A 25,536-nucleotide genomic window follows, 5' to 3' on the forward strand; every position below is an offset into this window, starting at 1 on the left:
CTACTCTTTAGGACTATTGTTGAAACTCAATGTCTCACCCTATCACCATACCAGGATGTTTTCCATCTCTGTTACCATTTACACTCCCGTCCCTGCTCACCCATTCATTAGTATAAACTTCTGTCCACAGGTACTAAGAGAACGTTGAAATGAGGCCTCTGTCTATGAATGCTTATGCTACAAACTTCTTTCTCTCAACCTCAAAAGTGCTAAATGATCTCTTTATATATTTATACAGATTAACAAGGCTATGTCTTTGAATATGAACACTATTTTATTTTCCAATGAGGCAATGGGATGAGTGGGAAGAGACATTGACAAACAATACGGTGAGAAGAAGGGCCCCCTCAAATGAACATTTGGCCCCTGAGCCTCTGAGTAATGTAATAGTAGGCGGTAGGAAGTGACAGAGGGGCAGCAGGGACACTTGGAAGAAGAAGAAGGACTAAGTGGAAGTCCTGTAGAAGTAAAAGGATAGGGTGGTGCATTCCTCTGGCCATATCACTGTTCTGCTTCCTCCTCTTCATCTTCCTCCTCCTCCACTGTGACCTCAGTGTGAGAAGTGTTCTTCTTTTTAAAAAATTGCGCAAAGAGTTTTCTGGAAAAGCCAAACCTTTTCTTGAACTGATGGGGATCATTCTTCCTCTTAAGTGTATGGCTTGCTGGAGCAGGACTTGCCTGCTATCTCTGTTGTACATATCAACATTCCTGGTTGGAACGTTTGCCTGCAGGGCTTTTTCAGTACAGCATCTGGCTGTAGCTGGGGATGACTCAGGGACATCTAGCAGCAAGTGCAGAGAAGGGAAAAATCCACCTCCCTCCTTCCCCCACTCCTTTTGCTTGGAAACTGAAGCAATCTTCTGCTTTATCATGGAAAAATGTATCTCTTTTTGTGGCTGTTCAAATGGAAACTTACTGGAATGACTATTTCAGAGATTTCCCCTTGGCTTTGAAGAGGAGCTTTTAAGCCATAGTACCATATTGGGTGCAGGGGCCCATTTTATCTTTTTCATACAAACACCAGGTTCTTGTAGTATCTTTGTCTTATTTTACTGTTGGCCTTCATTGCAGGATGTTTCTGCTTGACAGAGTATTTTGAGTGCTTCTTATTTTCCGACACTGTACTTATGCTAAAAAGAATAATCATGTCCACTCAGCAAACTCCTTTTGCTTGCATTTTTAATACCATGCCAATTTAATATAAGGGCTAGCTTAAGTGACTTAAATTTATAGACAAAATGTAGACGTGTGGAGAGAGAAGATAGCCTTCCCCCCATAAGAAAAAAAGTGTTACAAGTTCTCACATGTTACAGCAAACTCCTGACCAAACATACATAGAACACACAAATTTGCATGTGGTGTAGTAGTCACAGTGTTGGACAAGGATGTGGGAGATCTAGTTTCACATTCCTACTAGGGGATCTTGAGCCAGTCACTCTCTTTCAGTCTGGCCTACCTTAACGGGTTATTTTGAAAATAAACTAGGGAGGAGGAGAGCCACGTAAACCACCTTAAGCCCATCAGAGGAAAAGATACGATATAAGTGTAACTCATAAGTAACATAAGTAAATATTCAAAATAAGTGTTCTTGAAGTAGATTGTCTTACAAGGTATGCACTTCAAATATGTTTATCTACATTTATTTATTTATTCAAGTTTTATTTTATAACATCAAAGAGGACTAGAAGCACACTGTGTAAATATGTGTTACTCTTCTGTCTTATCAAGAACTCGTTATGCCCAAGACTTGTTTCATGTGTTTGCAGAAGGCAGAAGGAGTGAGAGAGGAATTGCAGAAAGTGGGATGGACAGATTAAATCAGGTGGATAGAAAGTAGATAGGGATCTGCAGATGAATCTCTGGGTGGTCTGCAGTAGTTCTGCAAGTGCTCCTGATGCCCGTCTGTTTAAAAAGAACAAGAAATATGCAACGTTAAAACAACAAATACTTTACGCTCCTTGTAAAATATGCCAATCATGTTTTTATGCCATTTTGCTTTCTAGAGTTTTGTCTTAGAATCCCTACCTTGTAGTCATCAAGAGGTAGCTTTGTACTTGTACATGTAGATTCACAGTTATGTTGTAGAGTCAGAAGAAGGAGTGATAGTTTGGAGAATGGAAAAGCAAGGAAAACAGGAGTGAGGAAAACTAACAATGGCAGTGGCATCACTAGACGGGTGCTGAGGGTGTGGACCAAACCAGGTAACAGCCCAGAAGGCTGTCACCTCCCTTTTCACTCTGCAAGACCCTGAACAGGCCATCAGGAGACCTCAGCACTACCTCCCAGCAACAGCTGCTGCTGGGGAGGCTGGCCTTCTATTTTGGGTCTGGAGTGGCTGTTTGCCTGAACAGCCATGATGCCAGATCCTAAATAGGCCATTCAACGGCATCAGAGGAGCCTTCCATTTAGGGTCTGGCATGGCCTGAGCAGTCATGCCAGACCCTAAACAGAAGGCACTACCATCCCCCAGCAGTGGTCTGGTTGTGCTGGAAGTGAGTGGCTGGGGATAGGCAGGTGTGACACCAACCACAGTAATGCCACTGGCAACGGAAGGGAAAGATTGTGCTAGGCGCAGAAAGCCCAGAAATGAAGTGGTAGAAGAGTGGGGACCAGGGTTGGTCCAAGTCTTTTTGCTGCCATGGGTATCAAGTGCTGTTCAGTCCCATCCCCAGTCTAGGTGCATAATCTGCAAGATCTATCAAGACCGATTTTTACATTTGAGGAAGAAAATCCCACAAGTGGCCCTCCTCTTTCTGGCAGTAAGCATTATAGGAATAACAAATTAAATCACCCTTGATTTTCCAGTATTTTAGCACATTCCACACAGCTGCTACCTCACTCTGCTTAATGGTAGGACGGGTGTTGAAAGCACTGGACTTAGTGGGTTTAAGGGAATGAAAATTGGGGCTGACTGGAGGATAAATGTAGGAAGCTGAGTTCTGAGGAAAGAAAAGACAAAGAGTTTATGAAATTAAAGGAGGAGCAGGGATCATCAAAGTCCACTGAGGAGCTTCATGCAGGTTTGAAGTAATGGAAAAACTGTTCACAGAAAGAAGCATAACCCAGCCAGGCCAAAGAGTTAGTGGGAAGAGAGGCTGAATATTAGTTTATCCAGCCAACAATTTGGCTGCATTTGCTATAAAATGTCATGTTTCCTGGCTAAAATTCCTAGTTGGCATTTCTCCTTTCTCATTGCTGTCTTAACATTCACAGGTCAACAATGACGTGCTGATGCAGAATGGGAAATGTGCTGGTCCCTAAGGCTTAGTGTAACTATTCTCTCTCCCACCACCACTATATCCATGCATCCACTCATAGCTATGAAAAAGGCAGAAAATCAAGAATCATAGAATAATAGAGTTGGAAGATACCACAAGGGCCATCCAGTCCACCCCCTGCCATGCAGGAAATCTCAATCAAAGCATCCCTGACAGATGACCATCCAGCCTCTGTTTGAAGACCTCCAAGGAGGGAGAATCCACTACTCTCCAAGGAAGTGTGTTCCACTGTCAAACAGCCCTTACTGTCAGGAAGTTCCTCCTAATGTTGAGGTGGAGCCTCTTTTCCTGTAGATTGCATCCATTGCTCCGGGTCCTAGTCTCTGGAGCAGCAGAAAACAAGCTAGCTCCCTCCTCAATATGACATCCCTTCAAATATTTAACCAGGGCTATCATGTCACCTCTTAACCTTCTCTTCTCCAGGCTAAACATCCCCAGCTCCTTAAGTCGTTCATCATGGGGCATGGTTTCCAGACCCTTCACCATTTTAGTCACCCCCTTTTGGACACGCTCCAGTGTTTCAACATCCTTTTTAAACTGTAGTGTCCAGAACTGGACACAATATTCCAGGTGGGGCCTGTCCAGAGCAAAATAGAGTGGCACTATTACTTCTCTTGATCTAGACACTATACTTTTATTGATGCAGCCTAAAATGCATTGGCCTTGTTAGCTGCCGCATCGCACTGTTCACTCATGTTCAACTTGTGGTCTACTTGGACTCCCAGATCCCTTTCACATGTAGTCTCATTCAGCCAGTTGTCACCCATCCTATATCTGTTCATTTTATATTTCCACCCTAAGTACAGTACCTTACATTTCTCCGTCTTGAAATTCATTTTGTTAGCTTTGGCACAGCTTTCTGATCTATTAAGGTCATTCTGAATTTTGATCCTGTCCTCAGGGGTATTAGCTACTCTCTTAATTTGGCGTCATCTGCAAATTTGATGTGTGTGTCCCAGTTCTGTCATCCAAGTCATTGATAAAGATGTTGAATAGCACTGACTCCAGGACAGAGCCTTGTGGGACCCCACTGGTCACTTCTCTCCAGGATGAAAAGGAGCCATTGTTGAGCACCCTTTGGCTTCGGACAATCAACCAATTAGAAATCCATGTAACAGTTATCTTGTCTAGTCCACATTTTACAAGCTTGTTTGCAAGAATGTCATGGGAAACTTTGTCAAAGGCCTTACTGAAATCCACAGCATTCTCTTCATCCACCAAGCTGGTAATTTTATCAAAGAAAGACATAAGATTTGTCTGGCATGACTTGTTTCTCTGAAACCCATGTTGACTTTTTGTGATTATGGAATTGCCTTGTAGATGTCCACAGATTCTCTATTTAATGGTCTGCTCTAGAATCTTTCCTGGTATTGATGTCAGACTAACTGGACAATAATTGTTTGGATCCTCTTTTTTCCCCTTTTTGAAGATACTACACTTGCTGATATTACATTTGCCAGTTCTTTTAATACCCTTGGATGTAGTTCATCTGGTCCTGGAGACTTATATTCATTTAGATTAACAAGGTATTCCTGTACTATCTCTTTACTTATTCTGTGCTGAATTTCCCCTATTCTGTCCCCTGCTCCATTATCCTCAGGTTGAGCTCCCTTTGCCTTTTCTGAGAAGACTGAGGCAAAGAAGGTGTTGAGTAATTCTGCCTTTTCTCTGTCCCCTGTTAGCATTTTGCCATCTTCTCCACACAGTGGCCCTAATGTTTCTTTCTTCCTCCTTTTGCTGCAGACATACCCCAAAAGCCCTTTTTGTTGTTCTTAACCTCTCTAGCGCTTTAGCTTTTCTGACTTTACCCCTACACATGCCTGCTATTTGAATTCCTTTTTCGTGATTTCCCCATTTTTTCATTTCTTATACATGTTCAATTTAAAACTTAGCTCAGTTGAAATTTCCTTAGTCATCCATCCTGGTTTCTTGAGACACCTCCCATTTTACTTCCTCACTGGAACTGTTTGAAATTGTGCCTTCAGTATCTCCCTTTTGAGAAACTCCCATCCATCCTGAACTCCCTTCTCTTTTAGTATTCCTGACCATGAGATCACCCCCAGTATTTTTCTAAGTTTACTAAAATCAGCTTTCCTAAAGTATAGAATGTGTGTCTGACTATGCCTGGCTTCTCTTTTCCATTTTATAACAAACTCCAGGAGTACATGATCACTCCCACCTAAGGATCCCACCACTTGCACTCCATTAACTAGATCATCCCTGTTGGTTAGGAGCAGATCCAAAATAGTTGATCCCCTTGTTGCCTCTTCCACCTTTTGGACAATGAAATTGTCTCCAAGACAAGTGAGGAATTTGCTAGACCTTGAGGATTTGGCTGAGTTTGACTTCCAGCAAATATCAGGATAGTTGAAGTCACCCATCACTACTACATCTCCCCTTCCTGAGTGTGTGGTCATCTGTTCTAGAAAGACATAATCCAGTTCCTCTATCTGACTTGGAGGTTTGTAGTACACTCCCACAATAACATCCCTTTTGTTTCCCTCTCCTTTTATTTTTATCCAGATGCTCTCCACCTGGCTGCCAGTATTGATGTCCTGGATCTCTTCACTGGTGTAAATGTCCCTGACATATAAGGCTATTCGTCCCCCTTTCTTGTTTTGCCTATTTCTCTTGAAAAGGTTATATTCCTACATTCCAGTCATGAGACTCATCCCACCAGGTTTCAGTAATACCTTTTATATCATATTTGCTTTGTTGTGCTAGGAGTTCAAGTTCATCTTGCTTATTCCCCATTCTCTGTGCATTAGTGTAGAGATTAGTGAACAGATTAGTTCCTGCCATTGCAGAAGAACTTCTCCCCAAAAGTCAATGTGGCTTTAGAGCTAATAGGAGCACTACAGACATGGTATTTGCCCTCAGACAACTGCAAGAGAAATGTAGAGAGCAGAACAAAGGACTCTATGTAACATTTGTCGACCTCACCAAAGCCTTCGACACTGTGAGTAGAAAAGGTCTGTGGCAGATCCTGGAACGACTAGGATGCCCCCCCCCCAAATTCCTCCAAATGATCATCCTGCTACATGAAGGCCAGCAAGGTCAAGTCAGATATGGCGACGCTCTCTCGGAGCCCTTTCTAATAACTAATGGTGTAAAACAAAGTTGTGTTCTTGCTCCAACTTTATTTACAATCTTCTTCAGCATGATGCTCCAAAGGGCTATGGCAGATCTCAAAGAAGAAGACGGCATTTATATACGCTACTGTACTGATGGTAGCCTGTTTAACTTAAGCCGCCTGAGGGCCCGCACTAAGACTCTAAACTATCTAGTCCGTGAGCTGCTTTTTGCTGACGATGCTTCCCTCGTTGCCCATACGGAAGCAGCTCTGCAGCGCCTCATATCTTGTTTTGCAACAGCTGCAGAGGTCTTTGGGCTGGAAGTCAGTCTGAAGGAAACGGAAATTCTCTACCAGCCTGCACCACAGGAAGAACACTACCATCCCCACATCACCGTAGGCACATCTGTGCTTAACTCTGTCCAGCAGTTCACCTACCTGGGAAGCATCATCTCCTCAGATGCCAAGATTGATAAAGAGATCGATCACAGACTGGCAAAAGCATATAGCGCATTCGGAAGGCTTCACAAAAGAGTCTGGAGTAACAAACACTTGAGGCGAAGCACAAAAATCAGTGTGTATAGAGCCATTGTACTGTCTATTCTCCTCTATGGGTCTGAAACATGGGTCACCTATTGCCAACACCTACGACTCCTTCAACGCTTTCATCAGCGCTGTTTACGCACAATTCTAAACATACACTGGACTGACTATGTGACCAATGTTGCTGTCCTCGAGCAAGCAGGGATCACCAGCATTGAGGCCATGCTATTGAGGATGCAGCTGTGCTGGGCAGGACACGTTTCTAGGATGAAGGACCATCGCCTCCCCAAAATAGTATTCTACAGTGAACTCGCCATGGGTCAGCGTAAGAGAGGCGCTCCAAAGAAGAGATACAAGGACTCCCTGAAACAACATCTCAGGCTTGGCCAGATAGATCACCAACAATGGCCCTCTCTGGTCTCGCATCGGGAGGCATGGAGACGTACTATCCATGATGCTGCAGCCTTCTTCGAAAGCTCACACCGAACAAGCCACGAAGAGAAACAACAACGCAGAAAGAACTGCAACCTGGAAACATCACCCAAGGAGACTTTCTGCTGTGCTTTCTGCAACCGGACCTGTTTATCCCGAATTGGCCTTTTTAGTCACCAATGCGCTTGTACAAAGCACAGGATGAGTCCTTCCTGAATCTTTGTTCACAAAGCAAAGCCAGAGAGAGAGTATAGAGAAATCTTAGACCATGGGTCTCCCCTACTTGCTGCCTGTGCAAGTTTTTTAACCTCCCACTTTTGGGTCCTTGCACTGTTTGTCTTGTTCCCTCTATGACAGTTTGACTATTTTCTCCAGCCCCTTTGCCTTCCAGAATACTGTCTCCCTCCACCATATAACTCAGTTTAAAGCCCTCCTGATCAAATTCTTGAGACTATTGGCAAAAATGTTTTTGCCAGCTGGCATGAGATGCAATCCATCCCTTGCCAGAAGTCCCTCCTCATGGAACCTCAAACCATGATCCAAAAATCCAAATCGTTCTTGGCGGCACCATCTGCGGAACCAGTTATTCACCTCTGCTATTTTCTTCTCCTTTCCTGGACCGTGCCCTTCGACTGGGAGAAGAGATGAGATGACAACCTGTGCATCCATCTTTTTCAACTTCCTACCCAAAGCCTCATAATCCCTTATGATATTATGAAGGCTGTGCCTTGCAGTTTCATTGGTTCCCACATGAACCAAAAAAAGGGGTGATGGTCAGTAGGCTTGACAAGTCTTGTCAGCCTCTCTGTCACATCACGAATCTTTGCCCCAGGGAGACAGCACACCTCCTGAGATATCTTGTCAGGCCCACAAACCACTGGTTCAGTACCTCTCAACAAGAAGTCCCCCACCAGGACCACATGCCTCCTCCGAGGCCTAGCAGCAGCTGTTCCCTTTGGTGGAACTCCCAGGGTCCCCTGCTCTGTCCCTGCTGCCCTTCCTCATCATTCTTGGTAATAGAGAGAGATTCAAATCGATTCTGTAGCTGCAAGCTCAGAGAACCTTCCCTGGTTTCCCTACTTCTTTGTGTGACATTCCTCCAACTATCTACTTCTGTTGTATGTGAACTGACCTCCTTCTCCCCAGCAACTTCCTCTGTGTGTTTCCCATTGAAGACCCTTTGGTCCATTCTGTCAAGGAAAACCTTTTGCTCCCTAAGATGCTGAAATGTAGATACCTGGGCCTCCAGCTGCTGAACCTTCTCTTCCAAGTGGGCCACCAACTTGCACTTGGTGCAGGTGAAGCCCCCACATCTCTAGGCAAGAAGACAAACATCCCACAGTTGCTGCAGGTGACTGCAGCAGTTCCCTCAGTGTCCATACTGAGAAGTTTTAAGAAGGCACTGAAACAAGACTGTGGGCTTCCCCTGTTAAACACCAGTGTAAAGAACCCCTGTGGGCAAGGTCTTTGTCCCCAAATTCCATTAGGGAGCTCAATCAACTGGGACTCTAGTTATATAGAGAGCTCCTGGCTACTAGCTCCTTCCAGAGGCAAGTCTCTGACTCACTTCCTCTAAATAAAAGTCCCCACAAGCCCCTTAAGGAAAAAAGTTTAAGGAAACTTTTTTAAGGAAATTTTTAAGGAAAATTTAAAGGAGCCCCTTTCCCACACTCTTCCCAGATCACCTCCTCTGTACTTTAAAACCTCCTTGACTATAGCACACCTCTGCTAGGAGCTATATAGAATTAGGCTTCAAATAAGAGGTCAAGCTGTCCTCTATCACTCCATTCCCCACAGTGTAGGGGAAAACTTGGCCTGTTAGCATGCTTTTTCTGGCCATGCATCTATTAAAAGGTGCAGCATGCCTGCTGGGTGGGGGTGGGTGGGAGCTGAAATGTAACTACATGTCTAGCTATTACCTATAGAAAATACCATGCTGACAGCAATTTTCATGGCATCATTTATCACGTAATCGTACTTCTGGTTCACTTATTTTGCACCAGTATACATGGTGGGAAACTACTTGCCTGCACAGCTCAGTTTATTTAGCTGCACACTTATGCGAATTCTACAGGTTCGCACATTCCACATCTTTGTGGTAATATCTGCAACTGTTAAAGGCACAGATAAATCTGTAAACCTATGTCTACTAATACATATGTATGGGGAAAGTAGATTTACAGATTTATCTGTGCCTTTAACAATAGCTTAATTTTCAGATATTACCACAAGAATATGGAGTGTGTGAACCTCTAGATGTTACTAGAATATAACTCATACCAATAATAACCATCATAGCCAATGATGAGGGATTACAGAAGCTGGAGTACAACAATATATGGAAGGCCTCATATGCCCTGTACTGCATTAAGAGGTAATAAATGACATAAATCCTATTGTTAGTTCCAACTATAATAGATCCAGTGAAATAATGGAACTTATTGGTGTACTGACTTAATGATTGATTAAATGGGTCTACTCTAATTGGCACTGAGCACTGTGATTCAAACCACTTTCCCTCTTCTTTCCATTGTTGGATGGGTGTGAAACTGTTCTTGAAGGCACAAGAGCAAATGCAGGGTTTTACATAATCAAATGTCAACTCTAGTGACTGGATGGAGAAGCATTACAAAATACAAGAATTGAATTACTTGATACAGTCTGGGCACCAAGACAATTAGCACAACATTTTAAGGAAGGACATTGGTTAAAATCCTCTTTGAATTTTATGTTGGTCTGACTCCTGGTTACAATGATGGCACCTCTCCCTTTATAATCCACCCCGCACTCTCAGATCTTCTGGGAATAATTTATTGCAGCCACAGAAGACCAGATTGGCTGCAACTTCTCAGAGGACTTTCATCTCTGCTGCTCTGAAATTTTGGAATGACCTATCGGAAGAGATCCATCTTATCACCACCTTAGACACCTTTAAAAAGGCTGTCAAGACAGATCTCTTCTGGTGGGCCTTCCCAGATGAACCTCCCAGAGAGAGAAAGAAAGAAAGAAAGAAAGAAAGAAAGCCCCATCCACCTTCAGTCTGCCTACTCCATCCTGTTTATTTTAGGCTATATTATTGATGTCATTTTAAATTGTTATTGAATTTTACTATTTCTAATGGTGGGAGGGTTAGGGGTTAATATATGTTTTATTATGTTTTTCCGCTTTTTTGTATTTTTATCTCTGTTGTAATCCTGCCTCAATCCACAGGGAGATAATAATAATAAATCGTGTTGTTGCTGTTGTTATTATTATTATTATTATTATTATTATTATTATTATTATTATTACTTTTTAGGTACTTGTGCAAGGAGGTATTCAGTCCTCACTTTCTCGTTTGCTCATCCAGTGCAAAATCCTCCCAGCAAACAGGCACACCTCTGCCTCCACAACTCAGAACATCACTGGAGTGGCCACTTGAATGTTGACACCAGCACAGACCAAGACCTTTGACTTTAGGCTGCAAATCTAAGCGTGCTACCAGAGTGGAACTGGGCTACCTGCGACCCTCACCCTAATTTCCGAAGCCTCCTACAAGTTTTCACCTATCTGCCAGGTAAATGAGAAATCCTACTTGGCATAGGTCTGAAATGATTACCTGGCAGATAGGTGATCAAGTGTGTATGTGGGGAGCAAGGAGCAAGGGGAGATTATAGAAAAATAAAGAAGGAGATAGAAGGGGATGTCAGAAAGAGAGAAGGAAAAAGATGGCCTTACCCATTTCTGGCCTTGCCCGCTACTGACCTACTGCTACCATGAAGTTTTTGATTCATCCCTCCTGTCACCTCAGGTCTCAACAGAAAAAAATTCCACTAGGGACATCATTTAATACAGTGGAATGTACTTCTGGTACTTAGGGAATACAGTCAGGGGTAAACTAGAACTCTTTCCAAATTTCACTTGGAAGTGAATGCATAACTGTATTTAAAAAGAAAGAGTTTGTGTCTTACACAACACCTGCAAAAATTATGTGTGTAAATGACAGGAGATAGAAATACCATCATTACAGAGGGGAGGGAGGCACAGTTATTGATTTCAGCACTGCAGCACCTCACATACCTTGAGGTATCCTGGGATGTTTACCTGGTAATTTGATTCTGAATGGTGAAACTTGAAAAGGTCTCCCCAGGAGTCCACAAAGCTTAAATGTGGTTTCACACTGTTATAATTTCTGGAGCCTGATCATGTGCTTGAAATGCATCCTTGAGAATGAGTGCATGTCTGCAGCTTGCTCTATCTGTGTAGGCGAGGGATAGAATTCTTTGGTAGCAATTATAGCCACAGTGTCTGTGATTTCTTCTACATTTTTGGCTCTTGGACAATGTTTATATGTAACACAAAAAGGTAAAATGATTTAAAAGGGGTGGTGGTGCTTAACTGGATGTTAAAGGATATTGAAAGCTTTAGAAGTTTTATTCACTTAAAGCCAGGGTTGTTCCCTCAGGAGTAGGAGGCAAAGGAGAGGAGAGGAAAGAAGATTAAATGAAAAATGTTCCATACGTGTCCTGCTCTGACTTCAGGTCACCCAGAGTGCTCTGCATAATTGCGAAACAGTTTGATATGTTAATTTAATTGCAATACATTTGGAGAGGAAGAGACTAAGGAAACTAGAACCCATTTACTGGTTTACCTGCTCAATGATTCATAGTGCAAACTTATGCATGTTTACTGGGGACGCAGTTCTTCACTAAATTCATTCTCAAAGGATACAATGAATAATTTTAGCCATTTCCCTATGAGAAAGTCTTTAACAACTGTTCATTTTTCAAAGACTATTCACAGCTTAAGACTAATTTTGTGAAAATTCATATTTTAACACATTTTCCACACAGAAAATATATTGCTCCATAATACTTCTCCATAGAAATATTATTTTGGCACAGAAAAAAATTGTTTCCTGCACAGAAAACATTTTGTGCACACCCACACACACACTCTCTCTCTCACACACACACACAAATCTATGCAAAGTTTGTGTAGAACAGGGGTCCCCAACTTGCAGTGCCTATAACTCCAGGGAGTGCAAGACAGAATTTCAAAGAGTGCGACAAAGAGTCCCTTATCCAAAATGCTTGAGACCAAAAATGTTTTGGATTTCAGATTTTTTTTGGATTTTGAAATATTTGCATATATATGTTGAGATACCCAAGTTTATATGTAAAATTCATGTATGTACATGCCTTATACACATTGCCTGAAGGCAATTTTATATATTTTTAATATTTGTGTATATCACTATCTCAGCCACCTATGTGAACAATTTTGGATTTTGGGATTCTGGACAAGGGAGGCTGAACCTGTTTAAGACTTGCAGTAAGAATAGTGTCCCAGCTAGGTCTAGCATTATCCCAGGCACAGCAAATCTTACAAGTTTACATATTACTTCAGAGCTGCAGAAGTTATTACAAGGTGACTTTTCAATGAGGGTGGTGTGTGTGTGAGGGGGGGAGAGTGTATGTTTGAGTTAAATGTCATGTTAAAACTCATGTCTTTAAAAAGTAGAACATGTAGAATTTGGAACAGGTTTGACAATCTGGGGGGCATATTCACATGATTGCTTTTTAAATATAATATTTCTCTTCTGGCTACCTCATAAGAAATAGTTGTGTGAATTGACTGCTAGGTATTTAGATGGAAGCAGGTATTATAACAGGTTTCATTAGCTTGCTGTTAGTTCTCCAGATATGTTGGAGTACAGCCAGAGGTTCGCTCAGTTACTTTCTGGGCTATAACTTCCAGACCCTCTTGGCCAGGATAACCAATAGTCATGCTGGCTGGGAATTATTGGAATTATAGTAAAATAAAATAGAGAATGCATAAAAAAATCAGAAGAAGACTAGAAATGGGAAGGACAGCTATGAATCAACTACACAAAATCCTAAAGAATAAAAATATACAACTAAGCACTGAAGTCAGAATCGTATAAGCCATTATATTCCCCTTCCCCATGTACATACAGCACGTGAAAACTGGGCAGTGAAGAAAGCAAATAGGAAGAAAATCAGCTCATTTGAGATGTGGTGCTGGAGAAGTGTGTTGAGGATACTGCGGATGGCCAAAAAGACAAACAAATGGGTCCTTGAACAGATCAAACCTGAATGACTTCCTGGAGGCCAAAAAGATCAAATTGAGGCTGTCATACTTTGGCCACATCATGGGAAGGCATGACTCACTAGAAAAGGCAATAGTGCTAGGAAAGGTAGAAAGCACCAGAAAGAGAGGAAGACCACATGTCAGATGGTTAGACTCAATCAGGGAGGTCATGGACCTGAGTTTGCAGGGTCTAAGCAAAGCTGTGGAGGACAGGGGGTCTTGGAAGATGTCTCATCCATAGGGTTGCCTTGAGAAAAGGTTGACTTGAGGGCAGCTAACAATGAAGTCCAAAAAGCAACCTTTCACAGCTCTGTCTCCAACAAGCCATCACCCACAACCAGTGCTATGCTGGTTGTGGGTGATGAGACTTGTAGTTTAACATTTATGGAGGGCACCAGGTTGGGAAGGGTTGTGAAGGGAGCTTCTAATCAAGATAGGTGCTTCCTTTTGTTTTAGCTTTGTTTTCCAACTATTCTATTCTTAACCACTTGTGACGCTGTCTGTTTTAATTTCTCAGTCTTATCTTTCCAGCCAATGCGGTTCCAGCCAATGTGGGCCTGCCTTTCCCCTTAAAAGGGCACTGTTTCAGCCTTATCCTCCTTTGTGAACACCAGCCAGCCTGCCTCCTGAGAGGAACCTCTACTGAATGCTGACCTTCCCTCCCTCTTCCCACTGTTCTGGGACTCCTTGGAAGTAGCAGCAGCATCTCCAGCTCAGCAGAGAGAGAGGCGGGGCAGTAACCCCTCAGACATCCGGAGGCTCCCATAGCTACCCTTCTCCTCCGTCAACTCCCTCATGTCTTGGGATCCCCAGCCCATCCCATCCAGCACTGTTGGACTGTATCTTTATTTTTCTGCTTTTCTCTTTTCTACATTTTCTCCTGCCATCTGTTTGTCACCCAAACCTCTCTTCTCCATGGCTCCTCGCACCTCTCCTTCTCCCTATCTCATCCCTATCCGCCCCCTCCCTATCTCCCAACTCCCATTCTCTTGCGCTCTCTGGAACTGCCACTCTGCTGTCCCAAAAAGCAGCGGCAATCCATGATCTTTTTCTATCACAATCATTTAATCTTCTTGCCCTCACTGAAACCTGGCTTCCGGCCCATGATACCGCTACCTCTGCTGCCCTTTCTCTTGGTGGTCTCTCTTTTACCCACACTGGCCGCCCTGAGGGTCGCGGAGGAGGGGTCGGCATCTTATTATCAAAGTCCTGCCAGTTTCAGGTTCTCTCTCCTCCCCCCAGCTATTCCTTCTCTTCATTTGAATTACACTCCATTAGACTCTTTTTTCCTCTGCAACTTCGGGTTGCCATCATCTATCGTCCTCCTGGTTCAGCGTCTCAGTTTTTCACAGATTTCAAATCTTGGTTGACATTTTTTCTTTCAGATACTGTCCCCTCCCTGATCTTAGGTGACTTTAATATCCACCTCGACGATCCCAAGAATTCCTCAACCTCTCGCTTCAGCTCTCTCTTAGCTTCCTTCGGTCTCCAACCCCATTCCAACTCTCCAACCCATTCCCTTGGTCACTGTCTTGACTTAGTTCTCCCCTCCAAGTGTGTCGTGTCTGACTACTTGGCTTCTGATTTCCCACTATCTGACCATCACCTACTTTCCTTTACTCTTACCTACATCCCTCCTCCCCGTCATACCATCCTCCGCCAGTTCCGCGATCTTCATTCTCTTAACCTTAACCATCTCACTCAGTCCTTGGATTAATCCTTCGCTTCTCTCAATCTTGGGGACTCTGCTGACTCAGCTATGTCTTTACTGAATTCTACTCTCTCTTCAACTCTTGACAGCTTTGCCCCAGTTTCTACGCGCATGTCCTCCTCTTCCTCTACGACTAGGCCTCAGCCCTGGATCACTCCCATTGTTAGATTTCTCCGGTCCTGCTCCCAAGCAGCCGAACGTCTCTGGAGAAAGTCCAGGGAGTGAGCCGACTTTATCCATTTTAAGTTCATTCTTTTATCCTTTTCACGCGCCCTGTCGATGGCCAAACAAGACTACTTTAAATCATTGATCTGCGCCAATGAGAGGCACCTGCAGCGCTTGTTCTCCTGTTTCAACACACTGTTAAAACCCTCTCCTCCCTCCGTCTCTCCATTATTTTCTCCCTCCGACTTCGCCAATTACTTCATTACAAAGATCACTACCATTTGTTCTGAGTTAACTCCTCATGATTTGGCTCCCACCATTAATCTCCTCGCCCCTCCTACTAATAAACTCTCTGTGTTTCCTCCTGTTTCTTTGGAAGAACTCTCTTCGCTGCTGAACTCATCAAAACCCACCACCTGCTCTCTTGATCCAATTCCTTCCCGTCTTCTAATCTCTATAGCCCCCTCCTTGTTACCCTCCCTCCTCTATATCTTTAATATCTCTCTCTCTTCGAGTTTCTTCCCCTCAGTCTTCAAACATGCCTTAGTTTCCCCTGTCCTGAAAAAACCCTCTCTTGACCCCTCTTCCTTGGCTAGCTATCGTCCAATCTCTCTTCTTCCTTTTCTCTCTAAGATGTTGGAATGAGTTGTCTATTCATGCTGTCTTGAGTTTCTTGAAACCAACTCCATTCTGGATCCCTTCCAGTCTGGTTTTCGCCCACGGCACTCCACAGAGACGGCCCTTACTAAGATCTCAAATGATCTTTTGAGGGCCAAGGCGAATGGCCTTTATTCTATCCTTGTCCTACTCGATCTGTCTGTGGCCTTTGACACCGTGGACCACTGTCTCCTAATAGATGTACTCTCTGACCTTGGTTTCTCGGGCCTTGTTCTCGATTGGTTCACATCTTACTTGTCAGATCGATCTTTTTCAGTGGTCTCGGGTGGTCAGACCTCGTCTTCTGTCCCCTTATCTGTTGGAGTTCCTCAGGGCTCTGTTTTGGGTCCCCTTCTGTTCTCTTTATACACACTCTCCCTTGGCAAACTTATCAGTTCTTTTGGTTTCTCCTACCATCTGTACGCCGATGATAGCCAGCTGTACCTTTCCACCCCTAATCTTTCACCAGAGCTAGAGCAGCAAGTGTCATCCTGTTTAACAGCTGTCTCCCACTGGATGCACCATCGGCGTCTGAAGCTCAATATGTCCAAGACCGAGCTTCTTGTTTTCCCTCCTAAGCCCACCCTTCACTATTCCTTTTCCATTTCCATCAATAACATCTCGATCCAGCTGGTCCAGGAAGCCCGTAGTCTTGGTTTCATCTTTGACTCCTCTTTGTCATTTATCCCTCAGATCCAGACTACAGCCAAAGTCTGTAGATTTTTTCTCTATAATATCGCCAAAATCCGTCCATATCTCTCAGCTTCTACCGCAAAAATACTGGTCCATACCCTAGTGGTCTCACGATTAGACTACTGTAACCTCCTCCTGGCAGGGCTTCCCCCTCTCATCTCCACCCATTAATTTCTGTTCAGCATTCAGCTGCACGCATTATTTCACTCGCTCGCCGTTATGATCATGTCTCCCCTCTGCTGTCTTCCCTTCACTGGCTCCCTTTTCCTTTCCACATCAGGTACAAACTTCTGCTACTCACCTTTAAAGCCCTGCATGGGCTGGCCCCTCTTTATTTAACCGATCTTCTCTCTCCCTACATCCCTACTCGCACTCTCCGCTCTGATAGCCAAAGTCTCCTCTTTCAACCCAGGATCTCCTCTGCCCCATCCCGGATCCGCCCCTTCTCTCTTGCTGCCCCTCATTCCTGGAACCTTCTTCCTCTGCATGCATGGCTCATCACTTCCCTAACCAGCTTTAAGGCTGAGCTGAAAACCATATTGTTTAGGGAAGCGTTCTCAGGGAATTTGTGATTGTAATCTGGCTGTCTGACAATATTTGATGTGATGTGATTTGTTTGATATTTGATGTTTTTAATCTGTTTTTTCTTTTCTATTTGGTAATTTTATCTATTCCTCTTTTAATTGTTATTATCTTAGAATGTACGCCTTGGGCAGGCTTTTATTTACTCCTAATTTTACTGACTTTGTACAGCGCTGTGTATAATTACAGCGCTATAGAAATAAAGTTTAATAATAATAATAATAATAATAATAATAATAATAATTGTTGGCCAACTTGAGTCCCCATCTGTAGGATGAAAGTCATAGTATAAATCACACAAACAACACACAGCCTAGATACCAAGGTTTGTTTCTAGACATGTATAGACAACCTACACAAACCATACAATCCAGGCCCCAAATATCAAGTTACCTAGACATGTACTTCAGACCAAGAGAAGTTATTTTTAAGGGTATTTTCTTTAGTCTTTTAATTGCTTTCATATAGAGTCCAGGGCTTTGATGGGTCAGGAAATGAGACAGTTAGCAGCCTCTGAACAATTCCAAGCAGACCATCCTTTTTCACTTAAAAGAAAGTTTTTGAAAATATAAAGCCAGAAATCAATGTAGAACCAGTTGTCAAGACCATCTTTGTTTGTACTGGGCCACTTCTTGACACATCTCAGTTTTTTGTTTGATGCTGTTCTTGTATTTAAATATAAATCCAATCCAGACATTCAGGAAAGGTTTGATCTGAATGTGTGAAGAGTGGGAACAGGATTACCCAACCCCTGCATCCTGTATAGGGAATGGAAAGTTGAAAAAGAGAGCCTTCCTTCATAAGGAGGCTGTATGCATAAGAGATTTCTACCCTGTGCAGAGGCTGTGTGCACAAAGGATCACACCTTGTGCACTGTTCTCCAGTGTGTATGTGTATGCTCAAAGTTTGTAGTGGTGCTCCAAACAACAGATCTGTAGTTCTATACCTGGCCTGACAATTTTTTTGTGGCCATGGTGTAGTGGTTTCACTGCTGGGCCATGATTCTGGAAACCATAATCTGTGCTCAGCCATAGAAACCCATTGGGTGACCTTCAGCAAGTCACATGCTCTCAGCTTCAGGGGAAGACAATGGTAAACTTCCTCAGAACAAATCTCTCCAAGAAATCCCTACAATAGATTTGTCTTAGGTTTGCCATAAGTTGGAAATGACTTGAAGGCACATAACAACAACAACAACAACAGCAGCAGCAGCAGCAGCAGCAGCACCACCACCATAAGAGATGAAATTGGAACTACAAACATCACACACAGTGAAGATTTTCATACCAGCTAATTAATGTGATGGTAAGAATCAGCTCCAAGTCTAACAAACAGACTTCCTGATTTTAGACCCTGAGATAATGATAATTGTTGTTGTTGTTGTTGTTGTCTTATTACTGGCAGGATGGAAGACTAGATGGCCTTTGCGGTAGCTTCCAAAATGATGAGTCTAAGTGGCAAACTGGTGAGAAGCATGGCAACCGTGACATCCCAGGACTCTGCAACTGAGTAGTGATCTCCTTACTTTGAACCCTGAGCTGGACCCATCTCACATGTGGTATATGTAATGTCACATGGGGTATATCTAAATGTACAGCACATAATGTGTCTCTCCATTATCTTTAATCAGGAAAAGGTCATTGAACATGATAGTACAGCAGAGAAAAAAAACATCCATTATGTAATTTTAGCACTTCATGACAGGTGATGTAACAGCTCCAGCAGGGCCTCTGTACCCCGCTTCTCCACATACCTGAAGGAGCTACACTAATGGCCATTTTAAGTATTCATGTTGGTTGTTGACAGGCACACCTAATGGTAATTACACCTTAACATAAGTTTGTTAATTTTCTGTACATGTTATGTAAGGGAAAACTGGATTGCACTCTTCATTTTTTTTTTTTAAAAAAGCAAACAACTCATGGTATTTGTAGAGGTTAGAAGGGAGGGCATGAGAAGAGAAGAAGAATGCTCTCTGTGCTATGGTTGGTGTGGCATGAAAATTTATCCCCTTCTTTCTCTCTTGCAGAACCATTTGGAGTGGTCTAAAAGGAACAGCCAAATCTCTACACCAAGAGACTAAAAAGGTAAGGAAAAACCCCTACATGGGTGTAGGAGCCAATGTGGTGTTGTTGTCTGAGTATTGGAATTCGGCTATGGGAGGCCAGACATGAATCCTTGCTTATCCATGGAAACCCAATGGATGGCCTTGGGCCTCAGAGGAAGGCAATGGTACACGTACTCTGAAGAAATCTTTCTAAGAAAACTCTGGGATAGAGTCGCCATAAATAAGAGTCAATTTCAAGGCATATGATGACAACAACTACAAAGGAATAATGCGTCCCTTCAGCTGTTAACGGACTGTCACTCCTAGCAACGCTAACCAAATATCCAGTAATGAGGAATGCTGGGAGGAGTAGCTCAACAACATCTGGGGTGCCATATGAATCCCACCTCTGCTTTAGACCTTTGAGAGTATCTGCATCCCATAATTTAGTGTTCCAGGGCCAGTTTTGTGAGACTGATGGTCATTTGTTGTTGTTGAACTGCAGCTCCCACAGCATTCCTCATCATGGAGTATGCTGAAGTTGTACTCTAACCATAGCTGCATGACTCCCACCCCTGAATTAAATAACCAGAGATTTTGCTGGCATTTTGTAACATCCCCACTCAATTTTCAGAGGCAGCTGCCTCAACCTCCCTAAGGGTAGGACTGGCCAGGGACGTAGCCGGGGGGGGGGGTTCTTGGGGTCCGGACCCCCCCTTCCATTAGAAAAATGAATGGTGCGTGCTGCTGCGCCATCGTGCCCAAGCTCCATTATAATGGTGGCACTTAGTCTGGACCCCCCCCCTTCCTAAAATCCTGGCTACGTCCCTGGACTGGCTTTGGTGGTCAATGATTTCTCACATGAAAAGAAAAAGAAAAAGGAAGAGTAGACTTGCAACAATTCCTTGTTGAACAATCAAAGCTCCCTGGAGAATTCTGTCTAGGAAAGAAGTGCTCCCTCTTTCCTCTCATCCCCTCCCTGTGCTAAGAAAATTCCTAGCATGTGATCTTGGGATCCTCACTTGTCTTCTCAAGGGACCTCCTGGACTTTCAGCAGAGAGCTTGGCTGGCCATCTATGGAGCAGATGTTTTGGTAGCTGGCCCTATTGGGGACACACAGCAGTCAGGGGTCTTGCATGTTTACCCCTCCCTGCACAACTGCACTTGTATAGTTTACTGCACCACACACTAAAGACAGAGCTACAGCAGGGACATGTAAGGACAAAGTAACAAGGATGCCGATGAAATGAAGTTGGGTGGCACTGTGCAGTTAACATCTATCACAGATCTCTGTGATAGTTTTGTCTCAGTCTTTTCCCAACCTTGCATTAGAGACCAGGGCTGAGACAGGAAGAGAGGGAATGTAATGCAGCAACACAGCCAAACTAAATTAAGCAGAAAAACTACCGTAGGTTTGTTATGGCTGTGAGTGACTCTTGTGGAAACCGACTGATCCCTGAACATTCCCCTGTTTCCTTCTCCCGACAAGGCAATAATGTGTGCTGTTTTTTTTTTTTAAGCTACAGGTGCTGTTAAAACAGATGGCACCTGTGTGATGATGTTGCACCATGCTTAAAGCACCATGTGCTCTGCTGCTGCCACATGTGAGGTCTGGCTGAGACAGGATCTTAGCAGCACAATCCCTTGTTTTGTTCTGATGTAAGAGATTCACGGTAGGCAGTGAAGCTGGACAACTTTTACAGCAGCTAATGAGGCTGTTCTCCAGGGTGACAACTATATACTAAGCAAATCAAGCTATGGTGCATGTGGCCCTTTGCATGTGACCAGGATTTTGCAGACTGATCTGCAGTAGGGTAAGGGAGGGGGAAGGAGTTAATAGAGCATCTATCTGCACAGGTCAACAGTATACTTAATTTACATTAAGCAATCAGGGAATTCATATTAAAGGGACAGAACAAGCATGCCATTTTAGGCAGGTTTAATAACTTGCCTCACCAACTTATTTTCTAAAATATTGGATCCAAATTTATGATTCCCTATGGAACAGAAAAAAGAAAGAGTACCAGCATGACGTAGTGGTTTGAGTGTTGGACTATAACTCTGGAGCAGGGAACCAAGATTTGTTCCCTGCTCAGCCATGAAACCCACTGGGGGACCTTGGGCAAGTCACACTCTTTCAACCTCAGAGGATGACAATGGCAAACCCCCTCTGAAGAAATTTGGCAAGAAAATCCCATGATAGGTTTGCCTTAAAGGTAAAGGTATTCCCCGTTGACAAAGTTGTTAAGTCATGTCCGACCATAGGGGGTGGTGCTCATCTCCCTTAATAAGCCAAAGAGCCAATGTTGTCAAAGACTACTCTGTGATCATGTGCCCAGCATGACTGCACAGAATGCTGTTTACTTTCCCACCGGAGTGGTACCTATTTATCTACTTGCATTTGCATGCTTTCAAACTGCTAGGTTAGCAGAAGCTGGGACTAGTGATGGGAGCTCACCCCATCATGTGGCAACCGGGCCTCGAACTGCCAACCTGCTGATCTTGCAATCAACAGAGTCAGAGTCTTAACTACTTGAGCCACTGCATCCCTTCGGTCACACTCATGTTCATTAAATACAAGGACATAGTAAAATTGTGTCCCTGATATAAAATGGCAAAATCAAGGTTTGTTTTATGGAATTTAAATATTTTTTTAATATTATCAAGCCACGGATGCTTGAATCTATAGATAAAAAATCTGTGGATATGGAGAGCTGACTTTAGTTAGTTGAGATCTGTAGTATAATCTGCTGTGTGGCTACTTGAAAGTAGTCCCATTATGTTCAGTTTGATTTATTCCCAGAAGTGTGGCATAGCGGTTTGAATGTTGGACTCTGGACACCAAGGTTTAAATCTCAGCTTGGCCATGGAAACCCATTAGGTGACCCTGGACAAGTCACATGCTTCAGCTTCTGACAAAGGCAATGGCAAACCTCCTCTGAACACATCTTGTCAAGAAACCCCATGATGGCTTCACCTTAGGGTCACTGTAAGCTAGAAATGACTTGAAGGCACACAACAGCAAGATAAATACAAAAAGGCACTGCAGTCTAAATCCTGCTGCAAAACAGAGGTGGAATAGAATAGGCAGCCCAAGCCTGTGCACACTTACTTGAAAGTAAACCCCACAGTGCCCAACAGTTTTGCTTCCAAGCCACTCACCACAATGTTATGCATGATTACTCAGAAGCAAACCTCATTGTGACCTATGTGGCCTGTTCCCAGGTAAATATGGATACGGTCACATTCTTCAGGGATGAAATCTCACTCTCTAGTGGAGCATATAAGTATGGTATGTTCTTTATTTCATGAATTCTTAAGTTGGAACATTTACTTCATTTTTTGCTGTGTATGTCACCCATTGACCTATTGTGGCCCTGTCAATTTCATAGGGTTTTCTTAGGCAAGCAATACTCAGAGGTGGTTTTGCCAGTGAAATATATATTGCCTCTGAAATATAGCCTACACCATCTGGTATTCTTTGGCAGTCACCCATCCAATTACTAACCAGGACTGACCGTGCTTAGTTTCCAAGTTCAGATGGGATCTGGTACCACAGTTTCACATTTCAGACATAAATTCATGGGCTAAGATTGTGCATGGGCTTGGTATAATATAAAGCTCTACCAGAGTTCGGCCCAGGACAGATGGGCCAAAAGCGGCATGCCGCTGCCGCTGCTACTAGGGTTCCAGAGTGCAGGGCAACCGCATGGTCCAGAATCCTAGCACATCACAGCGGTGGTGGTATAATGGCGGCCTCCCCTCCACACAGGAGCCGCCATCTTGACATAAGCAATGTGCAGTGTATAGCTGTCGCTGCACATCGCTTACGTCGCTCGTGACATGCACGTGCTGTCCTAAAAAGAACCCGGGTTTTCCGGGTTCTTTTTGGGGCAAGGTACACCAGGCAGTTTGGCTGCCTCCTCAGGCAAACAGGCCACTGCCATCCTGCCCTTTTGGGGCGGTTTGTACCGGGCCTTCGTTCCACTCCCTTGCTGGCTCCTTGGGGGCCCCAGGTACCTCTGGCATGTTACAGACTGCCCAAATAAAGCTGCTTCAGGTCTCTTTGGAGATATGCTATTTAAATGATGCATGAGTCCTAAGAGTCTGGAGGTCGTGCCAAAGCCACACTCCATTCCTAAGCACTGGAGTGCAGCTTTGGTGCAGCTTCCGGATTCTTAGGATGCATGCATCATTTAAACAGCATACTCCAAAGAGACCTGAAGCAGCTTTATTTTGGGCAGTCTGTAACAGGCCTCTGTGTCCATTGGTGTTCTCTCATCCAATTCTTACGAGAACTGACCCTGCTTAGCCACCAAGATCAGACAGGATCTGGTGCCTTTAAGGTATTTAGGCCAAAAAGAACATACATGTACAAAGGTCTAATTATCCCTGGTATATATTGCCAACAGGACTCCAGCCATAGTATTATCTGGATAGTATTGGTATTGTCATGAATGGCAGTTCTCCAAAGCCTCACATTTTTTAAAAAATTGTAGTTCAGCACAGTGTTAGACACATTGCCCTTAAGAATGTGCTGTGAAAACTGAACCTGTTCCCATGAGTTTTATTATTTTTAAAAGCACTGTTCTATGCAGTTTTTCTTAGAAATAAAATCCACTGAATTCTATGGGGGCAGCTCTCTCTGGGATATGTGCATAGGATTGTGCTCTTATTAGTACTATCCCAGATCTGCTGATGCCATTCCTTTACTACCATTTGGTGTTTTGAGGGCTATTGGTTTTGTAAATGCTTGCACAGGATGTTGCTTTATACTCAGTCTACTGGGCCATTTCTGCCTCATTACTGTCCAGATAGATTGACAACAGTTCTCTGGGATTTCCGATCTGAGTCAAAGGCCAGGAGGATTAAATTTGTCAGCAAAGCATGTGTTCTCCTACTGATCTATGCCTTTTTCCCTCTCAACCTATCCAATACTATGCATTAGAACATGAATGTTCTCACTCTGAGTTAATAACAACATTGTGCACAAAAGAGAGGTGGTCTTACACACACACATAGTGGGATAAGGGTGAGGAATGTGTAGCCCTCCAGCTATTATTGGACTACAACTCTCATCAGTGCTGACAATGGTGGCTGAGGATACAGCTTTCCCCCCACATTTTGACACATCACTTTTGGACCACTTTCTCTTTCAACACTTGCAAATTACAGACAAGTTCCATTCATTCGGTGAGGGGGTCCACTCTTTCATCAGTGTGTCTTGCCTATGAGGCTTGCTTTGGACCACTCTCGCACGTGGTCTATGGAAAGAGCTTTGAATTAATGGAACCCTTTGAATTCATTGAACTTTTCTGTATAATTTGCAAGTGCTGAAAGAGTACGCTTTTGTCAGTTCTTCTTATGAATGCTTGCTTTGGACTGCTCCCATGCACACAGCTTGAAAATAAGCTGAGAGAGGGAAAAAGGCATCTGTCAAAGAGGCTTGCTCACCTTCTCATGCTTCTTACCCCCAACCATCTTCCTGTTCTCTCCTTTTCTCCATCAGTCCTCTAGTATTTCCCTGTCTAGCTGTACGGTTCTGTAAAATGGAGAAACCAAGGTCAGTGCTGCAGGGAGCAGGGAGGAAGGATGTAAGAGGGAACAAAATGAAGTGAAGTTTAGCAAAGCAAAGAAGGTGGGAAACAGGGAGGGTCAGATGGATGGATGGATGTCTGGATGTCTGGAAAGAGGCTGGAAACTATGCAGATTCTTTCCCTTGCTTTGCCTTCCCTTCTCCTCCTCTCCTTCACTGGCCCACCAGTTTCCTTCTCTGGGGTTGCTTTGTGTAGGAGGGTGCCATGACTGAGATACTGGGAGCCATTTGGGGACAGGGCGAGTCCTATTTCCTCCTTCCCTTCCCTTCAGGATCCCCCCATCCAGCTTCATTTGAAGCTGCCTTCTGTAAAATGGAGAAACCAAGGTCAGTGCTGCAGGGAGCAGGGAGGAAGGATGTAAGAGGGAACAAAATGAAGTGAAGTTTAGCAAAGCAAAGAAGGTGGGAAACAGGGAGGGTCAGATGGATGGATGGATGTCTGGATGTCTGGAAAGAGGCTGGAAACTATGCAGATTCTTTCCCTTGCTTTGCCTTCCCTTCTCCTCCTCTCCTTCACTGGCCCACCAGTTTCCTTCTCTGGGGTTGCTTTGTGTAGGAGGGTGCCATGACTGAGATACTGGGAGCCATTTGGGGACAGGGCGAGTCCTATTTCCTCCTTCCCTTCCCTTCAGGATCCCCCCATCCAGCTTCATTTGAAGCTGCCTT

At 43.7% G+C, this 25,536-nt stretch overlaps 1 protein-coding gene and 1 long non-coding RNA gene across 2 annotated transcripts in view; both read right to left on the minus strand.

Annotated features, from left to right (window-relative positions):
- Positions 1-25,536, minus strand: part of SUMF1 (sulfatase modifying factor 1) — an 891,645-nt gene that overhangs the window by 574,805 nt on the left and 291,304 nt on the right. The window lies entirely within an intron of this gene.
- LOC121921099 overlaps positions 1,688-25,536 on the minus strand; it is a 24,135-nt gene continuing 286 nt past the window's right edge. Inside the window, exons 2-3 of the long non-coding RNA XR_006101839.1 lie at positions 24,729-24,816; positions 1,688-1,902 (exon numbers count right to left, since the gene is read on the minus strand). This is a non-coding gene — a long non-coding RNA (uncharacterized LOC121921099). The remainder of the gene's footprint in view (positions 1,903-24,728; positions 24,817-25,536) is intronic.

Source organism: Sceloporus undulatus, chromosome 2, assembly GCF_019175285.1.
Source record: "Sceloporus undulatus isolate JIND9_A2432 ecotype Alabama chromosome 2, SceUnd_v1.1, whole genome shotgun sequence".
Classification (NCBI taxonomy): domain Eukaryota; kingdom Metazoa; phylum Chordata; class Lepidosauria; order Squamata; family Phrynosomatidae; genus Sceloporus; species Sceloporus undulatus.